This window comes from Paramisgurnus dabryanus, chromosome 3 (genome assembly GCF_030506205.2).
Source record: "Paramisgurnus dabryanus chromosome 3, PD_genome_1.1, whole genome shotgun sequence".
In the NCBI taxonomy this organism is placed as follows: Eukaryota; Metazoa; Chordata; class Actinopteri; order Cypriniformes; family Cobitidae; genus Paramisgurnus; species Paramisgurnus dabryanus.
Window position 1 is genome coordinate 23,743,214 of NC_133339.1, and position 10,161 is coordinate 23,753,374.

At 37.4% G+C, this 10,161-nt stretch overlaps 1 pseudogene; it reads left to right on the forward strand.

The window, feature by feature from the left end:
- The first annotated feature begins 9,802 nt into the window (after positions 1–9,802).
- Positions 9,803–9,919, forward strand: LOC135771160 (5S ribosomal RNA; annotated as a pseudogene).
- The last annotated feature ends 242 nt before the right edge of the window (positions 9,920–10,161 follow it).

A 10,161-nucleotide genomic window follows, 5' to 3' on the forward strand; every position in this document is an offset into this window, starting at 1 on the left:
TATGCATCTTTACTTCACTCTGTCTGTCTGTCTTTTTGTCTCTCTCCACCTTCTCTGTTCTGCTTTTGTCCGCCTTGTATGAAAAACACCCTGTCAATCTTCTTTTCTTTTATTCTCTATTCTATAGTTAATAGGTTTCTAATTTCTTTGATAAGAAGCTGCGTATTAATGATCAGGTAGACTGGCCTGCTTATACAATGGAGAATAATGTGTGTGTGTGTGCGCGTGCGTGCGTGCGTGTGTGCGGGCACAAAGATGAGGCTGAATGGATGTGTTGACTCTCTTCAGATAGCCAGTAAAAGACAAGGAAATTGGCCCAAATGGGGTATGGGTAATTTCACATCTGCGGTGTTCAATCAACCTCAATCTGGCTTTTGTGCAGGCCAGCTCTTGACAAACAGGCAGGTGCATGTGAGTGTGTTAGCATGCGTGTTTCTGAGTGTGTGTGTGTAAGAGTAAGAAAAACATATAGATTTACAGAAATGGTTAGAGTCTGTAATTCAGTGACAAAATGTATATGTCTGGTGTAAGAAACGTTGTGTAATATTGGAAAACAAAGACTCGTTGTTTATATTTTATTTCCAAATCCAAAACCAAATTTACAGATCATATCGGTTAAATTAGACATCATTGGCTGGAGGAAGAGGTGTGAAGTTAACATGAAATGCTGTTCACATAATCATTTTACTTCTGTTATCTGAAATACACTATTTCTGAGTGACAGGCTATTCAGCGCAAAGAAGGGCATGATTTTATCCATCAGAAATTAATGAGATTGTATAAAGTGGCTGTCACACACCAGAATGGAGGCAGGTGGCTGGAGGGGAGGGGCTGGAATATTAGGCTTGATGATATCAGGCGTGATATTGAAATGAACTGCCGTGTTTCATTATTACAGTATGAAAGAACTGATGTATGCGGTGCTAACAGCGCATGCTTTTAAACAAGATGCTTTGTATTCAACTAATTATTTTCTACATTCTTTTACTTATCTTTTCTTTCAAGTGTACAGATTGTCAGTGACAGATTGCACATTGAAATGCTTAAAGGTCCCGTTTTTCCTGTGTTTTTGAAGCCTTGCTTGTGTTTACGGTGTGCAATATAACATGTGTTCATGTTTCGTAAAAAACGCAGTATTTTTCACACAATTTACTTATCTGTATAGTGCTTTTTTCACTGTCCTAAAAACGGGTTGATGTCTTCCTTGTTCTATGAAGTCCCTCCTTCAGAAATAAGTATTAAGTTCTGATTGTGTAGCTTGTTTAGTGTGTTGTGATACGACCAGTAGCTTAGCAGAGCCGTTTGAGCTTAGCTGGCGACTGACATATTCCTGTGGGCGGAGTTTAGTCAAAAACTTTTTTATTATCATAATTCAACCAGGAAGTAGAGGCTTGTAGTCTAAACCGGCCATTCACTGTAGGCTTTGAAAAGTGAATTCTGTTAAAGAAAATATATCGCATTGAACTTTAAAGCAACACTAAAGACTTATTGCTCTTTGCTTCCCCTACAGGTTAGAAGCGTAATTGTTCATTACCACTGTCGTAAATACTGCAGCATAGCTGGCTCTGATTGGATTGTAGGTCTGCCGTAAAGCAAGTTTTTGTAGTTTTCACTCGAACTACAGGACCACTACCCACAGTTGGAAACTTCTTTAGTGCAGTTTTGGCCGATAGAGGGCTGCAAAGCGAATGTGAAAGTGGATGAACCACTGAAAACTTTTTTGGAAATGTTATTTTAAGGTAAAAAAACTCTTTGGTGTTGCTTTAAGCTTTATAATTGTGCAGATATGATTTATGCTGTAACAGCAACATTACACACTAACTAAAATAAAAAAAAATGCGAGCATGAAAACGTGACTTTTAATGTGAGGCACATTTAAAGGAACAGTATGTAAGAAATTTATATCAATTAATCATTAAATGGCCCTAAAATGTCACTAGACATTAAGAAATAATTTTCATTTCAAATACTTATATCACTCACAACAGCGGTCTGGCCAGGATATTGTCATTTAAAAAGTGGAGTTGCAGCCCTCAACTGATGTTTATGTTGTCGTTTGGTATATTGGCCACCAGCTGTGTGATTGCAGTACCAGTTTTAGCCACACGTTTTGTGATTGCAATACCAGTTTTGGCCACAATCCTACATACTGTTCCTTTAATTCAACAGCAGAAAAAAAAAGTTATGTACAGTATATATACAGAATATGGGAAGCCTGATTTCACTGGAATTCATACATATTTTACGAGTTAGCTAATTTGTATGAATTTGTACGAAGTAAATCATAAAAATAATATAGTTATCATAATAAATAATGAAACCTAACCTTAACATCACACAAATGAAAACAAATTGTTTTAAAAAGTACAATCGTGGTCGTATGAATAATACAAATTAGTAGAGGATGGCCAATAATAATTACTAAGTTGATCCCTGTTTGCCGATAACCGATTAATCGAACGATAGTTTTTTTATAATGGATACTGGATGAAAAAACATAACACAACATAACATAACATAACACAAAAAGTGAAACAGTGCTGAAATGTATTACAAAAGTAATAAAACAACAGCACTGACCCATAAAAATTTGCTAAATGAAATAAATGTATAAATAAAAATATATTAATAAGTATTGAAGTAAATACATCTGTGAAATATTCCCACTGGTAAAATTCAAATGAATTAAAAACTTAAAATATGGATAAAAGTAACCAGCTGAAAATAAATGAATGCAAATTGATATTAATTATCATGACATTAAACATTTGGGTTACACATTGGATTTATCTGCGTGTATTTTTGCAACTGTTTGAGGTAGCCTACTACTAATATTATTGTCTTGTCAGCTTTGACGACAAACTTCCTGCTGTTGTTTCTCTGCTAATGCAGCATTTATTTAGTAAATAAATTACTTCATAATGATATGAAGCAATGGACGCATTCAGAAAAACTATTGGCATGGAGTTTTTGCAAGTAGTCGATTGTTCCACCAGTGAACTATTGGTGCCGATTAATGGGCAAACTGATGAATTGGTCTACCTCTAAAAATTAGCCACCTCGTAAAATACGTATGAATTTCCATGAGATTGTGGTTCTTTAATCTCTATAATATCATTTTGCTTTGATGGTGGTTGTGACGGCATTTGCCTTAATGTGTATATGTGGATTGACTGGCATACATTTTGGAAGGCCACCTCACAGACACTGTGGGAATCCGTGATAATGTTTAATAATAACAACTTTTTTGGGTCTGGAAAGATCAGTCTAGTTTTTCAGTGTGTCCCCGCTGGGACTCGTGTGTAAGGTGGGTGGTGGGAAAGTGGGTTTGCTCTGGTGGGAAATGGCTATTTATGTAGCTGCAAATGGAGTGACACACACACACATTCATTTTCTTCCTGTCTCACACACACAGACATGTAAGACACACTGCCCTGCAGGCACAGGTAACCTTCGCTAACCGATGTACACCAATGAAAAGACAGGAAAGAAGTGAGAAACAAGTGACATGGGGGAAGGAAGGTGAACAGGGGTTGTATGGAGCCATAGGCGTAGATGAATGGTGGGGAAGAAACAGACGAAAACCATCAGTTTTTTACGTCATTTGGTTTGAACCATTTTTAGAAAGCAGCACTCTTGCATCAAACAAGAAGCCCACTGTTTGGCTCCTGACTCTCAACTGCCCACTTCCACCTCACCCCGCTCATCACCACACCCCCAAAAAACTCAACACTTTACTAAAAGAGCTCTTAAGCAAAGCAAGCGATTGCTTTTCTATTTAAACCAGGCTTATAGTGCCAGGAAAAACTGCACTGTTTTTTATTAAAGCTACATCCTCTGTTTGTTTTTCTGTTTACTAGCCTACTTGTTGTGGCTTGAAATGTCTTTCGCCAACTCCTATGACCAGAGTTTAAGTAAGAGCGATTGCTAGCCTATGTCAACAAAGCGTTAACATTGATGTACCGCCGCTGTTTTTAATCAGCAAAGCGACGGAGGATTGAAGGAGATTGAAAATGAAATGACCGAGAGAATGATGATGGGACGGGGGGATTAAAAGATGAAATTAGGTTAGATGACGAGTCATGGTGTGTGTTACTATTACAGCTATATACACTCTTACTTCAGGGCAATGAATTTAAATGATCTACCATGATGCGTGCCTGTGCGCTACAGAATATGGGAAGCCTGATTTCACAGGAATTCATACGTATTTTATGAATGAGCTAATTTGTATGAATTTGTACAAAATAAATCATAAAAAAAGTTGTGGGTAGTGGCGAGGCTACATAAGAGGCAGTGCCACCCTGGCCCACTCAGATTGACGGCTGGCCCACCCATTCAGAAGAGACACAAACTATTTTTGTAGAAAAGCCAAAAAAATCACACATAAATTATCAAATGGCTCAAATACGCACAATTCAGAAATAATAAACTGGTTTTATCATTTGCATGTGTTTCTAAATCTTGCAAATGTTAACATTCAAGTCATGTTAAACTATGTGATTTCAAAAAGATGTTAAAGTGAGCTGCTTTCTGTGCGCGCAGACGCACATACTTACTTAATGGACGCACACTAATAAGCACGAGCAATGAGACATGCGTTTCAAAAAGCACACAAAACAGATTCTCTCTGCATTGACACGACACATTCACACAAAATAATCTTGAAATTCAACAGTCTTGGCAAGTATTCTAATGAATACACTCAGTTATGTCTTAAAGTGAACGCAAACATTTCATGTTTGTGTTTAATTATATTTCATTTAAAGAATGAAGAAGAGTTGATTAAATTTCTAAATACTGTACTTTATCTGTAACTTTATTCTTTTCTTTGCTTATAATTTCTTGATTTGTCCTTATTTCCCTTTTTTGCTGCTCTAAAAAATTCGATCCATGACTCAAAAAACGTAATTGTTTAAACGCATTATTGTAAAATTATGTAATTTAAGAGTAGGCATTGAGGTCCACCCTATTTCACCGAGGTCCACTCGTTTTAAAATTTTTGGCCTTGCCACTGGTTGTGGGCCTATTAGATGTTTGGCAACAAAAACAGCATTGGCACATAATAGGTTGAAAGGGCTGCAGGTGGACTGGGACGGTTCCACTGATCTATATAAATGACTGGATTGCGCATGACGTCACACTTGTGAAGCCACCGCGCCGCCATGTTGGTATACCCAAACGTTCTATTAAATCAATGGACGTTATCGGATTTTAATGATAAAACATCACTTTACTCGTCTTCGTTTTTATATGTGAAGTTACCCTGTACATTATAACAACACAAACGTCCAAAGCATGTAAATAGTTATTTACTGAAAGTTGTACATTTTGCGTTTTAAACAGTTATTATACATTCATCTTTATTACAGTATCAGATCAGCAGACAGACCGCAGCATATTTAGTATTAATGACAATAAACGTGCTCATTCTGAAATCTAAATAAATAATCATGCTTTGTACCGTATGTGCATGCAATAATTTGCTAGTTTTGTAATTATGTTATCTAAACTTACAAATTACCTAAACTTATTTAGAGATATAACGCTGACCGTCACAGTGTAGCTGAATGTCAAAAAAAACTTTATTTATACCCGTGTCATTAACAAATGCAACAGACACACTCACATTAACGGTTTTTTATAAATCCATTATCCTGCCCGATTAAAACATAAACATTGCAAATAACACCAGAATTAACAAATAATTTACGTACACATATCCTAAAAATTAACCTTGTGTAACTGATACGCTGTAAAGGGGGTAAATTTTGATCATGATTTTGAATGGAAGTCAATGGCGCTCTCTGCCGGTTGGGTATACCAAGATGGCGGCTCGAACTCTGCGCTGGCTTCAAATCACGCAGTTACGTCAAGCGTTCTATGCGCAATCCAGTCATTTATATAGATCAGTGGACGGTTCATTGTTTAGTGGTGAGTTTAGGTAATGACAGACCCTCATACTGGCACGCTTCCTAATGGGTTGGCAATCAGGGGGCTTAGAGGATCTAGTCCTGATTTTATTCCTCGAATTCCTGGTTGTAGTAAGTGGTCAGTGATTTTGCGAGAGGAAGTGGTTTTCCCTTGCCCTACTGATCGTATCTGCCCCAAGTTGAGAGGACTCGGCTCATTTCCTATGAATGCTTTCTGTGTTTTGTTGATTGTGTGTAAAACAGAGTTTGGAAGTATATGAAGATTCAGGTTATATTTTGATGATTATATACTCTCAGAAAAAAAGGTATAAACTTTGTACCAGCATGTACCTATGGGGTACCAAAATGAAAAGTGTACTTTTTGAAAAAGTATCGCCCCTGTGACAACTTTTGTACTTTAAGGGGCGGTTTCACAGACAGGGATTATCTTAATCCAGGACTATGCCTTCGTTTAATTAGGACATATAAGTAGTTTTAACAAACATGCCTTAATAAAAACATTACTTGTGTGCATTTTGAGTCAAAACAAATGGCACTGATGTATTTTAAGATATGTAAGTGCAAGTTGTTTTCAGTTTGGACAGCCCTTAAAAATGTTTTAGTCTAAAACCTCCCCTAAATGTACTTAAGTCTAAATTTTGTAATGCTTGAATTGGTGCTTACTATAATTCTTAAGGTAAGGTAAAATAAACTAAGGTAGTCCATATATACATTTAGGAATAAATCAGTGCATGTCTTAAATTAGGTATTTGTCTGCATGGATTTCCATTTCTTTGGTGGTGGCATGCAAGAAAAACCTTTAAATGGATTTTGGGGTTCACCCAAAAACAAAAATTCTGTCATCATCCCTCACGTTGTTTTAAACCTGTATTAGCTTCTTTCTTCTGTTGAAAACAAAAGAAGATAATTTGAAAAATTATGGTGACCACACGATTGACGGTACCATTGACTTCTAGTATTTGTTTTTTCTATATTGAAGTCAATGGGTACTGTGTTATTTATCAGAATAACTTCTTTTGTGTTCAACAGAATAAAGAAATTCATACAGGTTTAAACAACATGAGGGTGAGCAAATGATGGCAGAATTTTCATTTTTGGGTGAACTAGCCCTTGCAAGAACTAGGCTTGCAAGATGCAAGTGTTGTGCCTGATCTGGCATCTATAATTGAGTAAAAGTTTTTAGTTGAATAAAAAAATAATTTCTAGATTTGTTTAAAAGTTTGTAAGCATTGATACAAATCATTGATGTGTACAGATTTGTGATGCAATTGAAATCGTGATGGAAAGTGTAGTTCTGCTAATGCAGTATATGTCAAACAGAGTAAATATCTGTGTACCTAAGTGTAAGTTTTGTTTTGTTTCGGGGTGCTGTAGAGTGCACATGTGTTCTGTGTGGGTGGATTAAAGCCACTCAGCTGCACCTTTTCAGACCTGTTGTCAAGGGCTCTTATCATTTGAGGATCTCGCAAAAAGCGCATCATTTCTAGGTGACATTCAGCTTCCCTCTGGTCAAGGTCATTTTAAGAGCCTCTCCACTATCACATCTTTTAAAAACTTTACTTGTAATATTTCTGAAGGGACATCAGTATCAACACCCATTTCTGTGAGCAGACATATACTGTATATATTATTATATTCATGTTATCTATATACTATGGCTGTGGGATAATGTTCCTGCATCCGATCGAATGAGTGATTGCCAAACATAAACTTGTCTGGTTGTAAATAAACTAATGACGTGTGCTGTAACCATTGCAAAGCTGTTGTTTATTGTAGTGTTCAGATCTGCAAACAATTTATACCGTAACAAGTGATTCTGAGGCCTCATATATCAAAACTAGAGAAATATTGCATGTTAGTAACAGGTTTAAATATATGGGTGTATGTGTGTTTGTCCACAAGTGGAATTAAATAGCTCTCACTCCTACACTCATATCAGTGTTCACCAATGACTCACTTCTCATACACATACAGGTTGGGTTTGAGTTTGGTCTACAGGGGTTTACGGGGTCCTCCGGCTTGCATGCTGTCGTTTTCCATTACATTACAAAATCATGTCATCAATCCCCTTTGGCTTTTTTGTGTAGGCAGTTTAAGCATCCAGAGAGATTTTTTTTAATGTGCTGATGTCAGATGTTGCCTCAAAATGCTAATCATAATCCATTTCATTATATACGTTAACTTACACTTCTCTATTACTGGATTCTGAAAGTCAAAATAACATTGATAGTGCTTGTGTAAACATAAATATTATCTTTCAGCTTACCTATTGAATTAATTCATGTCATTTTAGGTCTGGTTATCTTTACGCAGTAAAAACCTTGCATTATAATGCACTTATTCTGATCATTGCATTAATTAAACGATGGCCTAATTAAAATGCAAAAATACATAAATGATCACAGAGGGCACGTGGTACCTAAAACAGGTCACCTCTATTCATTTTTTAATCTGACTCATAAATAAATAATAAAAAAAATGCATTTAGTGAAATGAAAATGAATGAGAAAAAAATTATCAATTACAGATTATGATTCAAAGAAAGGCTGCTTACATTATAATACTAATATTGACATGCATTGCACCTTGTATCTTGTACCGATCAAAGACATAATGAAGTGATTTTTTTAAAGCGATAACGTTGGTTATGATAGCTTGAACAGGACTTCTAAATTCATTCATGCGGCGTTCATTGGGGTGTGAAGGTGACCTGGGTCTTTCGATTCCACTCAGTACACCTTAATGGTTTATTGATTAAATTCAAAATAATTAAGAGCCACACACTCAATGAAATGAATGGTGTGCAGTCTATCGTACTGGAGGACAGCTCCCTTGAACAAATTAAAGATCAAATGCTCCTCATCTACTTCATTAACACAGTTAAATGTGTTTGAAGTGTTTACTGCCCACAGTCTCTCACACCAGGAAAATGGATCCCTGCAGATTCCAATTTCAAAAAAGCTTCATTGGCATGAAAAACCTGGGATTACACGTAAAAGACATGAACACGTTTAAGACAACATATGTACACTTTAAAGAGCACCTATTGTCTCATTCATGATTTTACATTTCCTTTGGTGTGAGAGTGTGTATTAGCACATGTTAACAATATGCAAAAGGTACAAACCCCAAAGTAAACGATGATGCGAGTTATCGTCTCCAATCTTAATCTTTTTTCTTGGACTACAACAAACACACGGATTGTAGGCAACAGTTTACTTCCTGGGCCTGTTGACGTGGACACGACCGACATTATCATAATTCCTCCCGCTTCGGAAAAACAGCATGTAAGTTAACTCCTGTTAGCATTGCATTGTGAGCGAATCTTTCAAACATAGTAAGGAGTAGGGCTGCACGATGTGAGGAAAAGTTGCGATTTGTGATGACATTGTTTAATGTTGCGATGACGATGTCAGTTGCGATAAATATTTTATATTTTTTCATGTTTTAGGGGCCATTCACGTCGCGCCTAAAACGCGTGGAAAACGCTAGATATGTAGGTTATTGTCACATGACCTGCACGCTGCGCTTGTGTCATTTTGAAAAGTTAAAATGTTTTTGAAATACCTGGAAAAAACAAGTGCGTCGCACTGCGTGCGAGTCGCGACCACGGCGCTTCCAGAGCGCACATACATTTGAAATAATGAACTTGAGCGCACAATAGACGCAATATGTGAATCACCGCTTCCACAGTACTTGTGTTTGCGGCGTCATCTCTCATAAATACAAAAAAATTCCATGACATAGCTGAAGTGCTGTTCCTTTTCACCACAAGGTCTTCGTCTGACAACACATTTTCCTCACTCTTCTCTCCTTCCTCCGCCATCGTTTTGTCTAACAGGCACAGCGTCGCAACTGACACTTCACAAATCAGCAGCCATATCACCCTGTAGCCCAAGACAGCTTGCCCACTGAAGCTAAGCAGGGCTGAGCCTGGTTAGTACTTGGATGGGAGACCACCTGGGAAAATCAGGTTGCTGCTGGTAGAGGTGTTAGTGAGACCAGCAGGGGGTGCTCACCCTGTGGTCTGTGTGGGTCCTAATGCCCCCTGTATAGTGACGGGGACACTATACTGTCAAAAAAAAAGCACCGTCCTTCGGATGAGACGTTAAATCGAGGTCCTGACTCTCTGTGGTCATTAAAAATCCCAGGATGTCCTTCGAAAAAGAGTAGGGGTGTGCCCCGGCATCCTGGCCAAACTTGCCCATTGGCCTACTAATCATCCCTC